The sequence below is a fragment of the Callospermophilus lateralis genome, chromosome 18 (genome assembly GCF_048772815.1).
Source record: "Callospermophilus lateralis isolate mCalLat2 chromosome 18, mCalLat2.hap1, whole genome shotgun sequence".
Classification (NCBI taxonomy): domain Eukaryota; kingdom Metazoa; phylum Chordata; class Mammalia; order Rodentia; family Sciuridae; genus Callospermophilus; species Callospermophilus lateralis.
Genome location: NC_135322.1, coordinates 13,450,329 through 13,466,524, shown reverse-complemented (window position 1 = coordinate 13,466,524; position 16,196 = coordinate 13,450,329). Strand labels below are relative to the sequence as shown.

Sequence of the window (16,196 nt, the reverse complement as noted above, 5' to 3'; positions counted from 1 at the left end):
GAAATGTCTAAGTGTTTACACACACACACACACACACACACATACACACACACACACACATACACACATACATACACACACACATTCCAGCAAAGATAAATCCATAAACCAGCTTTTGATTGTTATTATTTAGTGTCATCTTGAGTAGCAAAGACGTGTTGACTAATACCCTTTTAATTGACTTACTTTTCTTACTATTTGAAATTTTCATCTTTATTTACTAAAAACATTTAGCTTCACCCTAACCAAAAGATGAACAGAGGAGTCAGCCCTGTTGTTGATCAAGACTTTCTGAATTAGCTTGAGAGATAGGGAAACTGAGGCCCAGGGTTGGATGGCTCACCCAGTGAAGAAAAGATGGAGTTTGAACTTGAACACAAACTCTCTGAACCCTAAACTCTGTAACCAAGCAGATACCCAGCAGCCTTCCACAACCCACAGGAAATGCTACAGGGGTTGAGCTGAGGGAAAAATGGAGGGACTGGAAATATGAAGAAAGGGGAATGGCCCCTGTAGATTTCCTTGGGTGAATTTGATTCACTTTTATCCAGGTGGGAGATTACAAGTTATGTAACCACTCTTCTCAATAATGCAGTCTCTTTCCTGATGGTATCCATTCCCAGAAAACTTGAATCTCAGGGTGATCAGATTTCAGAACAAGCTGATCTCTCAGAACCTATTTATGCAGGACCTGGCGCCCAGGACACTATCTAACCTGGCGCCATGGATCTGGGAGGGGCCTTCACCATTTTTCTGGCACTCTGCTTGTCTTGCCTGCTCGTCCTCATTGCTCGGAAATAAATCAACCAGAGGGGAAAGCTGCCCCCAGGTCCCACACCGATTCCTTTCCTGGGGAACCTGCTCCAAATCAGCTCTAATGCCCCTTTTCAGTGTCTCATAAGGTAAGTTTGTCCATTTCCTCTCCTGGGGCTAGAAGCAATGAATCATATAGCCAGATACTTGTAGACCTTATGACTTCTGAAACAGACTCTGAGAGACTGAGAATCTGAGAATTCTGAAATTCCAGGTGCATTGGAATAAAAGTCTCATGATCTCAGGACTTTGGAATCACAGGCTCAGTATTTTGGGATCTTATATCCTTGAACATAAGGACTCTTGTACTTAGATTTTTACTAGTACTTTGAGACTCTGTACCATGAAATCTCAGGATTCTAGGAATTCAGCATTTCAGAGAGAGTGAAGTATAGATCTCAGAGTTCATGTAATCCAGCTCCATCAGTTTACGGATGAGGAAATGGGCATATAAGAGTTGAGGATGGTTTGTGCTCAGGATCCCAGGAGTGAAGATTTCCATGCCTTTCCCCCAATAGTCTTTCCAAGATGACCTTGATCTGTTGTACCCATATTTATATCCTCTGAATTCTCCCTCCCCTAAAATCCTTGACTGGTTTCTATGTGTGCTCTAATTGACCCCTCCTCTGGTGTCTTGCTTTACTCCCAGCTCCGGAAGAAGTATGGCCCCATGTTCACTGTGTACCTGGGCCCGCGGCCAGTAGTTATTTTGTTGGACATGAACTGGTGAAGAAGGCTCTGGTAGACTGAGCAGATGAGTTCAGTGGCCATGCAGAAATGGCTACATTAGACCTAAACTTCCAAGGTCATGATAGGTAACTGCAATCACCAGAAAGTATTACAACGTACTAAGTGTGTTCCAGGTTCTTTGATAAGTGCTCTACAGGAATTATTGCATTAACTCCTTTGAGGAAGCCATTAATATTGAACTAATTTTATAAAAAAAACCACTGGTGTGGAGGATGAGGTAATGTCCCACAAAAGTGGTGGAATCGCTTTGCTTTGAATTGAAGACATCTGATTCTAACGTGATCACTTACTATGTTATTTCAGTTCTTACATTCAATGAATTAGTGTGTGACAATCTTTGTGCACCAGTTGAAGCCTTCATAGCGAACCCTATTTCTTATCTTCATACACATACCTAGCACATAGGTCTCTGACTCTTCCACTTAGGAGGATTATTTCTAGTGTTACCCACGTACCTACTGCTAACTCCCTATATACTTTAATCCAAAGCAGGTTCATTGTTTCCATCTTTTCATCTCTCTCTCTCTCTCTCTCTGTGCTTTTTTCTTCCTCCTATCCATTACTCAATAAATCCATCAAAGCATATTCATTATTCTTTATATGCAAACATCTTTCCATTATATTATGTATATATCAATTAATCACCCATCCATCCATTTCTTAATCCTTCCATCATTTGTTTATCTCTTAATCTTTCCATCTACCTTCAAACTATTATCATTCATGTCAAACCATCCATATATTAACATTTCACCTAGCTACTCAATCTTTCAATCTTCTATCCATCGGTCATCCTAGTCATAAACTCTTCCTTTCATTGATAAATCTACCCAGAAATGTCATTAAAGAATTTACCAATCCACACAGCTGGTGATTTCTAAATAAATCTTACTACATGCTAACTCCTTCAGTGTAGGTGTATTGATGTACAAGTACAAGCTTCTGTGTATACATATGTGTTGATCTAGAGAATCCATTGGTGCACAGAAAATAGAACTGTGTTCTAATTCCAGGGTGCTGTATGTGGATTAAAACCTACCTCTTTCACCTTCCCTCCCACTCACTAAGTAATTTACCCAGTTCTAGCTCTTTCCTATAGGAAACTCTCTCTAATCTCCCCACCATTATTCCTAGCCTGACTCCCTTTTCCTCTGCCTCAGTCTGGACTGCTGTTGAGTGTACTGAAGGAAGGGAAGTCTTAGTCTCCCCATTGAGCCTGCAAGGTCAAGAGGAACTTTTTCCAGAATAAAAACTTTTTATAGTTCACCCACTCCTTGCCTAGCACACAGCTGAGCACAGGGAGGGGAAGGGAGGCAGGAGCCTGACACTCAGATCCTGGCAGGTGTAGCTATGGCCAATGGAGAATGATGGAAGATTCTCCGACATTTTTCTCTGACCATCCTGTGGGACTTTGGGATGGGAAAGCAGAGCATTGAGGAGCGGATCCAGGAGGAGGCTGGCTACCTGCTGGAGGAATTCTGGAAGACCAAGGGTATGGGGGTCACAGGAGAGGGCTACTAGATGACTGGGTGTTTATGGGGAGTATAGTCATAGTAGATGTACCTTGGTGGAAAAAAACACTCAAATAAAGAGTATGGAGAATATTACAGATTTGCTAAGCTATCAGGCATGTTCCATGGTAAAAATCAAAATGGATGGCCCCCAGAGACCATTTGTCTAGAACCTTTTACCTCTGGATCCCTGTGATTGTGTGCCCATTATATAATATGTAGACTAGGATGATATATGAGTTTGTGATTTTTTTTGGAGGCAGGATCAAATTTCATTATGTTTATAGATTTTTATTGTGGTGAATAACATCAAAATTACCATCTTCAACATTTTAGTTGTACAATTCAGTAGGGTTAGGTATATTCATATTGTTGGAAAACAAATCTTCAATTTTTTTTTCATCTTGCAAATCAGGAACTCTTTACCTATTTCATTATTCTTTTAAAAGGATTCCAGTTCCCAACCAAAAATAGGGTCTGGAACCAATGAAGTCGAGAGAGAAAAGACCCAGGGGCTGAGAAATATGTAAAGAGAAATGGATAAGAGCTAGAAACAGAGATAGATTTCTTTAAATCAGAGATTTTTCCATCTGGATTCCATGGATGATTTATAGGGTCTTTACAAAGGCTTTGAAAGGCCATGTACCCTCACAAGTTATCTGTCAAAATGTGCACTTGTAAATATGTACATTTTTCTGAAGCAACTGTTCCCAAATCTACTTCCTTGACCTGCATTCCATTTTACAGATGGTGCAGCTGAGGTCTTGAGAAGAATTTCCTCCATAGCCTAAGTGGAATCCATGGTAGAGCTAGACAGAGTCCAGACATTCTTCTTCTTGTTTTCTTTTGTTCTTTTCAATGCTGGGAATCGAACCCAGGGACTCATGCTTGCTAGGGAAGCACTCTACTACTAAGCTGCACCGCCAGTCCTTCTTTTTAAAATATGGTCCTTACCATTGCTTTCCTCCCAAATCTGTGACTCATTTTTCCCTTTTTTAGTCATAGATGGACACAGTACCTTTTTAAAAAATTTTTTTTAGTTGTCAATGAACCTTTATTTTATTTATTTATATGTGTTGCTGAGAATCAAACCCAGGGCCTTACACATGCTAGGCAAGCACTATACCACTGAGGTATGACCCCAGCCCCAGATACAATACGTTTTAAAAAATTTATTTTAATATGGTTCTAAGGATCAAACCCAGTGCCTCACATGTGCTAGGCAAGCATTCTACCACTAAGTACAACCCTAGCCCCAAATTTGTGACTCTTATCCACAACTGCATGTAAGCAACAATAACAAAGAAATAATTAAACCTCATCAGCATTTATTGAGTGTTAAATCCATGTCGGGTACAGTGCTAAGCATTTTGCATGGATCATAACATGGAATCTGCACGAACAAATGAGGTCGTCTTTAAGCCAGTTTGCAGATTGAGAAATCTAGACTCAAACCCCCAAATGAAGTAATTCACATATACAATTAAGCAGTAGATACAAGACCCAAATCTACCAATGAGTGAATCCACCTCCCTGATTACTAATTTTCACCTCCAACATAGACAATTTCCATCACCAGGTGCCCCCATCGATCCCACCTTCTTCCTAAGCGTACTGTTTCCAATGTCATCAGTTCGGTTGTCTTTGGAAGCCCCTTTGACTATGAGGACAAGGAATTCCTAAACCTGCTGCAGATGAACAATGAGAGCTTCATAGAGATGAGCACCCCCTGGGCACAGGTACCACTGGTCACTTCTCTGCCACCTCTAGTCTGAGTTCAATAGGTACTTGCCTGTACCTCACTTAATCTTCCCCACAGCCCTGGAAGACAACTATCAATATGCCCAAATCTCTAGGAAGCCAAAAGCCACACCTGGTTCTCAGACCCAGCACTGCATTTTGAGCCCAGCTCTGCTGGGAGCCATCAGCCAAGTAGGTATGACAATTTCCTTGCCAGCGTACCCCCATGTTTCTTTAGTGGAAGGACTCATGGAAATAGGACATTTTGCAGCGACATTGCATGTAAGGTGACCTTGCTCAAGGACCAGGGAGGATCCGTGTTTAGGGTGTTCCCGGTTTAAGATAATCTAAGTTTAGGGTGTTCCCCGTTTAGAATAGGGCGTATCCTGCTGCCTGAGTTCCTCTTGAGTTCTTAGGGTCAGACAGTATATTTGGGAGACAGAATCCCAGTGGAGTGGTGGATTTGGGCAGAGAACGTGGATTTCCCCAGAACGTGTTTGTAGAAGGCCGGTGTGAGATCGGGAATAAAGAATTGCTGTTTGAATCTACAAGTTGTGAGTGGCTCGTGATTTGTGCCCAGCCAGAGACTGCGGCACAGCTCCCTGATTCTAGACTCAACCCACATGGTGACCAGTACCCACTCCTAAATAATCCTCTTTGCCTGTTCCCTGCAGCTCTATGAGATGTACCAGGAATCATGCAATATTTGCCAGGAAGACACAAACACCTCTACTATATGATAGAGGATCTTAAGGACTTTGTTACATCCAGAGTCAAGATCAACGAGGCATCCCTTGACCCCCACCATCCCCGAGACTTCATCGACTGCTTCCTCATCAAGATGCACCAGGTGCTTGCTTCCCTCCCCCAATACCCTTCTCTCATCTCCTCCAGGTATCTGCACCTTTAAGCCCCTCTGCAGAGGTTGGGGCAAAAAGAGCAAGTACTACTTCCCATGCTTCATTCTTATCTGTAGATGGGATACAGAAACTATGAAAGTAGAAACTCTCACAGCCTTTAAACATTTTTTAAGTTGATGAAATAATATTTATTTATATTGACATGCATTAAATGCATGTATTAGTGGGTGATCACTGGTGTGATATTTCCATACATCATAAGGCAGGCACTGATCAAATTCAACCTTCCTTTTCCACCCACTTCTTTCCAATCACTAGTAATGACAATTATTCTTTCTGGTTGAGTTTTTAGCTTCCACATGTGAGAGAATATGTGGTATTTGTCTTTCTGTGTCTGGCTAATTTCATTTAGCATAATGACCTCTGGTTTTATCCATTTTGCTGCAGATGGAAGGATTTCCTTCTTCCTTGTGGATGACTAGCTCCCCATTGTATATGGATATGGCACCTTTTTTCTATCAAAAATAAGATTCAAATCCAGAAATTTTAGTAACAAGGAAACTGAAAATCTTACATTTTTCCAATCATATATGCCAGAGACTTAATGGTTGTAGAAAAGCAGAGTGAATGTTTAGCGTTTTGGAATTTGGGAAATTTAGAAACTTAGTTATTTTTAAAAATATATTTTTAGTTGTAGATGGACACAATGTTTTTCTTTTATTTGTTTATTTTTATGTGGTGCCAGGGATCAAACCCAGTGCCTCACACATGCTAGGCAAGTACTCTACCACTGAGCCACAACCCTGGCTCCTAGAAGCTTAGTTTCTTTTTTTTAAAAAAAATTGGAGCTCAAACTTTAAAAATTTTAAAGTCTTAGAGATGTAAAAATTAAGAGGCTTAATATGTTGTATCATTGATTCTTAGAATTTTAGACATCTGTAAATTTCTATTTTTATCTTATAGAACCTTAGCCCTTGGATATGCAGATGCTAACACACAACAAGTGGGGAGGGGAAGAATAGAAATTCATTGGATTAGACAAAGGGGAATAAAGGGAAGTAGGGATGGATAGGAAAAGAAAAGGCAGTGGAATGTATGGGACATAACTTTTCTATGTTCATATATGAATACATCACCATGAAACTCCACATCATGTACAACCACAAGAATGGGATCCTAATTAGAATACATTATACTCCATGTATGTATAATGTGTCAAAATATACTCTACTGTCATGCATATCTACAAAGGACAAACCAAAAAGTAAATAGGAAAAAAAGAAACTTAGTACTTAGTAGTTTAAAATTATAAACTCTAATATTTATAATTATAACCTTCAAATCTTACAAGGCACTGCTCCCTTCTCCTGCTCTCCTTCTCTGTCCACTCCAGCCGCAGTGCCCTCTGCCCTGTTCTTCCTCTAACACACCAGGATCAGGACCTCAGCTCCTGCCTCAGGACCTTTGCTCTGGTTGTTTTCTCTCCCAGACTTACTTTACCTATCTATTGCCTTTTCACAAATGCCTATACTATTCACAGAGAGAAAATAATAAAACAAAGACTTAAGATGGTAGCTATTTATTATCTCCTCCCTTTCAGGAAAAAAACTAATCCCCACACAGAATTCAACCTCAAGAATTTGGTCCTTACCACACTCAACCTCTTCTTTGCGGGCACAGAAACAGTGAGCTCCACCCTACGCTGCTAATGAAGCATCCTGAAGTGGAAGGTGAGTGTCCCCCTGAAATGGCCCATCCTGTCTGGCACCTCCCAGTCCTACCAGGACATAATCTTGAAAATTTAGGGTCCCACAACCTTAGAAAACTCTTCACTCTTCAGAACGCCAGGACATGGGATCTTGAAATCTCTGGATTGGGGGCTACTAAACCAGCCTTCAACTTGGTGTCTGTTGTAAGAGGCAGCTTCAAACCTTACACACGTGTTACCTTAAAGTCCTGGAGTTCAGAAGTTCAGAGAGGTTTGAGGAGACCGAAACCAAGGGGGAGCCTTTTCCAGCATTAACAGCTTCCTCTTTTGTATTTCTGGGTTCGTGGCTCTTTCTTGCTGCTTCAAGGCCAGCAGTGAAGATCTCTCCTTGCCTCCTCAGCTGTGTTTATGTATGTGCTGAATTTGAACTTTAATAACCTGTGAATTAAACTCCTTGTCCATGTGGGTCCTCTACTGTCAGGATATCTCTCACTGACTCTAAGTTGTTTCACAGTTAGGAAAGTATCTCATTTGGGGGGGGTGCCAAGTATTGAACCCCAGGGGCACTCAACCACTGAGCCACATCCCCATCCCTTTTTATATTTTTTTTGGGACAGGGTCTTGCTAAGTTGCTCAGGGCCTCACTCAGTTGCTGAGGCTGGCTTTGAACTTGGAATCCTCCTGCATCAGCCTCCCAAACTGCTGGGATTACAGGCACGTGTCACCTTACCTAGCTAGTAATCCCACTTCTGGTGGTGGTTAACAGGATTCTACCTAATGCTCTTGAATTTTCATGTTTCTAAAAGTTATTTCTTCTGAAGTAAAATGACTTCTAATTTTTCTTTTTCTTTTTTAACGAGCTATCTCTAGTTTTAGAAAGGCTTTTTCTTCTGTGCATGTGTTCATCTCACCATTCCATTAGGGCATACAAACATCAAAATTATGAGGACATAATTTTGTCCTCATAGTGTTCTTTCCAACAACACTTGAATACAGGAATTCAGTACAAGGTAAATGATGAGCATGCCCAACAATAGAGGTGTGGTGGATCCTACCCAATGGGTTATGCTGATCATTGGAAAGTCAAAATCTAAATTCAGCCACATAATGTTATGTCATACATATAATTAAAATAGGAATAAATGAAAAATTACATTTTAAATTCTGCTGAAATATGTATTACAAACTATCTTCTGGAAATTCCTGGCAAACGATCAGTGACTCCATTTTTCTTGCAAGGTATTAGATAATTAATTGGTATTATTCTTTAAAAAAGAGAAAAAGTCAGACTCCTTGAAAGACATTAACAATAATGCTTTAACAAAATCTCTCATTTCCTGTAAATACCAGACTGAGACAAAACCAGATAGCACTCCCACAGGTTTCTTCTTTCTCTCCATTGGGTTTTCCCCGTGGGTGAGCATCTGAGGTGATGCAGGTCCCTCCCATTGCAGGTGAGAAGACCACCTGCCTGCTCTCCAGGAGCAACCTGCCAAGAGTTCTCTTTAACCACTGAAGTAATGGCTTTAATGACACCAGTCATAACCTCTTCTTCCCAGTCTTGGTGGGAAGAGTGTGAAACACAGCTGGTACTTCTTTCCCTGGCTCTGAGTGTCCATTGTGATAATGCCTAGTTACACAGGGCAAATGACTGCTGGTGGTGTATTTTGTAGGACTTGGGAACTTTTAAATTCTATTTAGTTTTAATCTATTTAGATTGAAGCACTGATACTTGATTCATTTATTAAGACAAATATTTGGGACAATTAAATATTTGATAGGAGAGTTTAATTTTCTAGTGGTAAATTTTATTACATCTAAATGCAGATCAAGAATCTCAAGCAAGAGTAGAGTATATAGGTCGACATATCCCATATATGTAAAATACTCATCAGATTTAGAAGACATACTGAGAAAAAGGGTTGTAAAATCTCAATAATAAGAAAACAATGAAAAAACAATGAGTATTTTAAATACAATCGATCAATAAATACATGGAAAAAATGTTCAACATCTCTAGCAACTAGAGAAATGCAAATCAAAACTACTCTAATGTTGGGGTTTGAGTGTGCAGAGTTTAGCTCCCTCAGGCCTGACAGTGTGCAAGAGCTGTGGCTGTGATTTAGGTCAGCTGAGGCAAACCTCAGTTAGGAGGAGGAAATGTTCTCTTCCCCTTATCGCAAGTCACAAGTTCTGCATGGTTTGGCCAAGAGGAAGAAGCTTCCTGCATACTTGTCCTGGGAACAGTACATTCTGAAGAGATAAATGCATCCTCAGGGGAGTAGATAATGTCTACAATGAACTTTAGGAGGGTACTTATCAAATAAACAGGAACAATCTGAAGTTAGCTCTGTGTGTCTGCTGAGGCATGTTATCTGGGCAATGTGGGCAAAGTGTTATTGAAGAATTGCTTGCTTTGTTAGAAGAAGAATATAAAAGGAACTTTCAAATAAACCTCAGCATGCAGTTGCAATTGCTGCCTTTGCTCTGCATCCCCTGTGTCCCAGTTATTTCGTGACCCTTACCCAGGGACCCGAACGCACTAGACGTTCACACTCTAAGATACCATCTCACTCCAGTCAGAATGGCAATCATAATAATACAGGCAACAATCAATGTTGGTGAGTATGTGGTGAAAAAGGTACACTCATACATTGCTGGATTGCAAATTGGTGCAACCACTGTGGAAAGCAGTATGGAGATTCCTCAGAAAACTTGGAAAGGAACCACCATTTGATGCAGCTATCCCACTCCTCATTTATAACCAAAGGACTTAAAATCAGCATACTAAAGTGATGCAGCCACATCAATGTTCATAGCAGCTGAATTCACACTAGCTAAACTATAGAACCAACCTAGGTGCCCTTCAGTAGATCAATGGATAAAGAAAATGTGGTGTATACATTCAACGGACCATTACTGAGCTTTTAAAAAGAATAAAATCATGGCATTTGCTGGTAAATGGATGGAGTTGGAGAATATCATGCTAAGCAAAATAAGCCAATCCCAAAGAACCAAAGTCTGAATGTTTTCTCTGATATACTGATGCTGATCCACAATAAGTGGGTAGGGTGCTAGGGAAGAATAGAGTTACTTTAGATTAGGTAGAGGGAAGTGAAGGGAGGGGGTGGGTCAGTGGGGATAGGAAGGATAGAGGAAACAGATAGTATTACCTTATGTACATATAAGACTACATGACTAATGTGGTTCTACAACATGTGAAATCAGAAGAATAAGAAATTAAACCCCCTTTATGTATATCAAAGTGCATAAATGCATTCTATTGTCATGTATAAGTAATTAAATAAAAAATTATAAAGTAACAAGAACAACAACAACAACAAAAAGCCAATGTAGCTTTTTAAATTGGTAAATAAGGCTGGTCCAAATGCAGTGGCGTTTATGACTAATTAAATTGGCAAATAATTTTTATACCAAAGACTCTTCATCAAAGAATATATATAAGCAGCAAATAAGTGTAGGAAAAGTTGCCAAACATCATTTTACATAATGAAAATATGAATTTAAACCATAAAGAAACATCTGTACATATTATAGAAAGACTAAAATAAAACAAAAGTAGCAGCTGCTGGCTAGGATACAGAGTAATGTAAAATTCGGTATCTCTTCTGCAAAATAGTGTGGCAGTTTCCTATAGACACAAACTTACCAAATAACCCAGCAATCCAATCCTAGGTATTTAAAAAAAAACAAAAGAAAAAGAAAACTTTTAAAACAAAATTCTACATCAGAATGTTTATAGTAACTTTGCTGTATTCTTCTAAATTGACAAATAACAAAATTCAAATACCATTTGCAACATTTTGTTCTATAAAATATACCTTGTGAATTCACTAATTAACATATGAATAACTTTCTATACTGATTTTTTTTGGTGAAAACTGTAAAATGTAATACTACTCTTAGGAATTTCCAGTATATGTAATACATCGTTATAACTCTAGTCTTCATATATTGTACAGAAGATTCCATTGTTATTGAAAGCTTGGGCCTTGCCCCTGATGCAAATTCAATGATGAGGACACTGTTTGAGAAAAAGTATAAAGAAGGTTTATTGCTTTGCTGGCAGAGGAGAAGCACAGGGGACTCCTGTCCCTGAGGCTGTGATTTTGCCCATCAGGGTGAACAGAGGGTTTTTAAAGAAGAGATTCATTCCATATATTCCCTGTGGGGAGTTGTGATTGACTTGTTAATTTGGGAGACAGCCATTTCTTGGATCTTCTGGTGCTATCCCTGAGTTCTGAATTACTCAGTTCCTATGGTAGGTGTGTGTTCAAAGACAGAGAACTCAGCCCAGGGAGGGAACAAGGTAATCCTTTTGGGAGAAGAGAAAAAGAAACACATCCATTTAAAAATAAGCCTCAGTGGCAGAGCAGCAGGGCTGTATTCAAAGCATGAGGTGGTGCACTGTTACACCACGGACATGGATTTCCAGTCTAATGGAAATTTCATCTATGGAGTCTTTACTCTCAGTGACAAAACCTGGAGACAGCCCCAATGCACTTCAACAAGTAAATGGAACTGCAGCCCATCAGCATAGTAAAATAATACTGGACAACCACAAAATAAGGACTATGGGGCTGGGGTTGGGGCTCAGTGGCAGAGCGCTTGCCTAGTACATGTGAAGCACTGGGTTTGAGCCTCAGCACCACATAAATAAATAAATAATGGTATTGTGTCTATCTACAACTAAAAAAAACCTTAAAAAAACCCAAGACTATATGTCACCATGTGCACAATCAATGAAAGAAAAATAAATTAGACTTCATCAAAACTTAAATGTTTTTAAATAGCTTTATTTTTAATTTTTATTTTTTTTAGTCATACATGACAGCAGAATGTATTTTGACCTATAATACATACATGGAATGTACATACATCAATCATATTGTCTATTCTATTCTGGTGCCCTTCCTATCTTAAAATTCAAGGACTTACTATTCAAGAATATATGAAGAATTCTTTCAGTTGACAACCAAAAGATAGTCAAACCAAATAAAGAGTGGGCCAAGGATTTGAATAGGCATTTTGTTTTTTCAAAGAGAATACATAGTGGCCAAGATGCACATGGAAAGATATTGAACATCACTATCAAAGAAATGTGAATAAACCCCATGTGACAGACTGCCACTTTGTGCCTGTTGAGATCAATGTAAATGGAAAGAGCTTCTGTCTTGGACTTTGAAAGGTAGAGAGCTTGAGAGTCATTTGGCTCATCTTCACAGAAAGAAAAAAAGCTGAAATAACTGAAAATTAATTCTCAGGTCCATCAGAAAATTATCACAGAGAAAGCAGGTCCTCCTAATGCTGGAGAGACAGAGAAGAAGGGAATCACAGCTTATCTGAAACAGAAGCCCCTGGAGCCCAAAGTGGAAGGAACACTGACACTGTCATAGATGAAGCCCTGGGCCTGAGAGTGGCCTAGTTGTGGGTTAAGAACTCCTGCAGAGTTCTCAAGTCTGAAGAGGGACTGTTGTGAGGTCAATGTCCAGGATCCTAGTTGTAAGAAACCAGCTTACCTGTCCAAGCCCAAAAACATGGACTAGGAAACAAGGAACAGTAAAAAGCGAGGCTCTACTTTAATGACTGTCTTGAAACATCGGGTGCTGGAGGTCAGGGAAATACAGTTGGGTAAACCAGAGTTTTATCCCTCAGGGGACAAGACCCTTCTCCCAGTTCCTCTTTGGCTGAGTGTTATGGGGTACATAATCTTTCCAAACATTGCCTAGGTTTTACCATCTCCTAATGGGTCATTTAAAGAAATGTACCTTTAGTTGTTCCCACCTCCCTTTGTTCTATTGAGGCAGAAAAGTCTCTTGGACTGAGTTCCTTTGGGCTTGTGCACAGTTTGTCTCTGTGGGTCAGGTGGCCCCTTCCTTCTCACTTCCTGTCAAGCAGCTGTGACTTTTTACACTCCATTATTAACTACTTCAATCTTTTCACTTTGGTCTCCAAAGTGCCTTTCTTTCATCCCAAGTCAGTTTACATTTAAAGCTAAATACTGTATTCTGAAAATGGACCACTGGACTTTCCATTTCCCACACCATCAGATCCCATGTTGAAGACAGAAGAGAAACCCTCTTTTGTGTCCGGAAAAAGGGGAAATTAACCCTTATAAAATGAACTCAGAGTATTTCTGAGCTCTGCCTGATTTCAAGGGCAAGGACTTAAGTAGGGTCTAAGCAATATGGCGGCAGGGAAACATCTAACTCCAACCTCTCCAGCTTTTCTGTCTTACAGAAGGAAATTCTGACAGCGTTTGTGAAGTTCACACAACAAAGGCACAGGCCCTGGGAAAGCCCAGCTTTACTCAAAGGATGTGAAGGTCTGCTCTCCCTTTGCACCTTATCTTCACGTCCACAGGGATCCTGCGTAAGTACACAAGATTGTGGTGAAAGAACTCAGATACTGATGCCATAATCTCATTATGCCCAGATGCTAAGTGAGAAGGAGTTTCCAGGGAAACCTAACGATGAAGGCAAAAGGACACTAGAGGAAATAGAAACATTGACATCTATGGCTACAGCAAGCAGGAAGTATAGAAGAACCCACAGCCACTGGAAGTAAATCCTCATACCAAAGGCCTACTTACCACAGTGTATTGCCCAATCCATCAAAGTTCAGCTTCCATCAAAAACATGACCCCAAGGCCTTCCAAAAGGCAAGAAGGAATAGTGTGAAGAGACAAATCCAGGAACACAGCTGTTATGGGGAGCCATGGCAGAAAACACTCTTTTGAGTCCAAATTTAAAATCTAAAGAGAGCTTTACTTACTTGGCCAGGGACTGTTACCCACTCATAGAGACTCAAGCTCTGTGGGAGAACAGCTGCTTCCTGGTCTGTTCCTTGAGAATTTATGGACAAAAACCACAACTCAGTGGCTTGCTTAGCATCAAGTAAGTAAGCCAATCACAGAAATTAAAACATGAATTAGCAGGACCTGTGGGCTCTAAGTAGGACTGGAATTTTCCAGTTAGCAAGCAAGAAAGTATCAGAAGCTAAAAAAATTTTATTTATTTTTTTAGTCATACATGACAGCAGAATGCATTTTGATATATAATACATACATACATGGAATGTACATACATCAATCATATTTTCTATTTTATTCTGCTGCCCTTCCTATCCTTCTGACTCCTCCCGTCCTCTCCCATCCTTTCTCTCTATCCAATCTAGTGTGACACACTTTTTTTTATTTTTCTCATTACAACATCATATATGTATTCTATATAACAATGAGGTTCTCCTTCCATCCTCTGCAACTCTCCTTCTCCCTCTTTTTCCCTCCCACCTCTCCTCTCTATTTAGTGGTCGTCTTCTTCTCATGCTCTTCCTCCCTATCCCATTTTGAGTCACCCCCACTTATATCAGAGAAGACATTTGGCATTTGTTTTTTAGGGATTGGCTAACTTCACTTAGCATAATCTGCTCTAATGCCATCCATTTGCCTGCAAATGCCATGATTTTATTATTTTTTTAGTGCTGAGTAATATTCCATTGTGTATAAATGCCATATTTTAAAAATCCATTAATGTATTGAAGGGCATCTAGGTTGGTTCCGCATTCTAGCTATTGTGAATTGTGCTGCTATAAACATTGATGTGGCTGTGTCCCTTTAGTATGCTCTTCTTAGGTCTTTTGGGTATAGTCCGAGAAGGGGAATAGCTGTGTCAAATGGTGGTTCCATTCCCAGCTTTCCAAGGAATCTCCATACTGCTTTCCAAATTGGCTGCACCAATTTGCAGTCCCACCAGCAATGTATGAGTGTACCTTTTTCCCTGCATCCTCGCCAGCACTTATTGTTGTTTGACTTCATAATGGCTGCCATTCTTATTGGAGTGAGATGGTATCTTAGAGTAGTTTTAATTGCATTTCTCTGATTACTAGAGATGTTGAGCATTTTTTCATGTATTTGTTGATTGATTGTATATCCTCTTCTGAGAAGTTTCTGTTCAAGTCCTTGGCCCATTTTTTGATTGGGTTATTTGTTTTTTTATTGTTTAACATTTTGAGTTCTTTGTATACTCTAGAGATTAGAGCTCTATATGATGTTTGAGGGGTAAAAATTTGTTCCCATAATGTAGGCTCCCTATTCACCTCGTATATTATTTCTCTTGCTGAGAAAAAACTTGTTAGCTTGAATTCATCCCATTTGTTGATTCTTGGTTTTAACTCTTGTGCTATAGGTGTCTTATTAAGAAATTTGGGGCCTGCCCCCACATGATGAAGATTAGGACCAACTTTATCTTCTGTTAGATGCAGAGTCTCTGGTCTGATTCCTAGCTCCTTGATCCATTTTGAGTTGACTTTTGTGCATGGTGAGAGAAAGGGATTCAATTTCATTTTCTTGCATATGGATTTCCAGTTCTCCCAGCACCATTTGTTGAAGATGCTATCCTTTCTCCATTGCTTTTTATCACCTTTGTCTAATATAAGGTAGTTGTAATTTTGTGGATTTGTCTCTGTGTCCTCTATTTTGTACCATTGGTCTACCAGCCTGTTTTGGTGCCAGTACCATGCTGTTTTTGTTACTATTGCTCTATAGTGTAGTTTAAAATCTGGAATCACGATACCATCAATTTCACTCTTCCTGCTTAGAATTACTTTAGCTATTCTGGGTCTCTTGTTTTTCCAGATGAATTTCATGATTGCTTTTTTTATTTCTGCAAGGATTGTCATTGGGATTTTGATGGGAATTGCATTGAATCTGTAAAGTGCTTTTGGTAGTATGTCCATCTTAATAATATTAATTCTACCAATCCATGAGCAAGGTAAATCCTTCCATCTTCTAAG

The 16,196-nt window shown here is 39.7% G+C and overlaps 1 pseudogene; it reads left to right on the top strand.

Annotated features, from left to right (window-relative positions):
- The first annotated feature begins 723 nt into the window (after positions 1 to 723).
- Positions 724 to 16,196, top strand: part of LOC143638144 (cytochrome P450 2G1-like) — a 38,384-nt pseudogene continuing 22,911 nt past the window's right edge.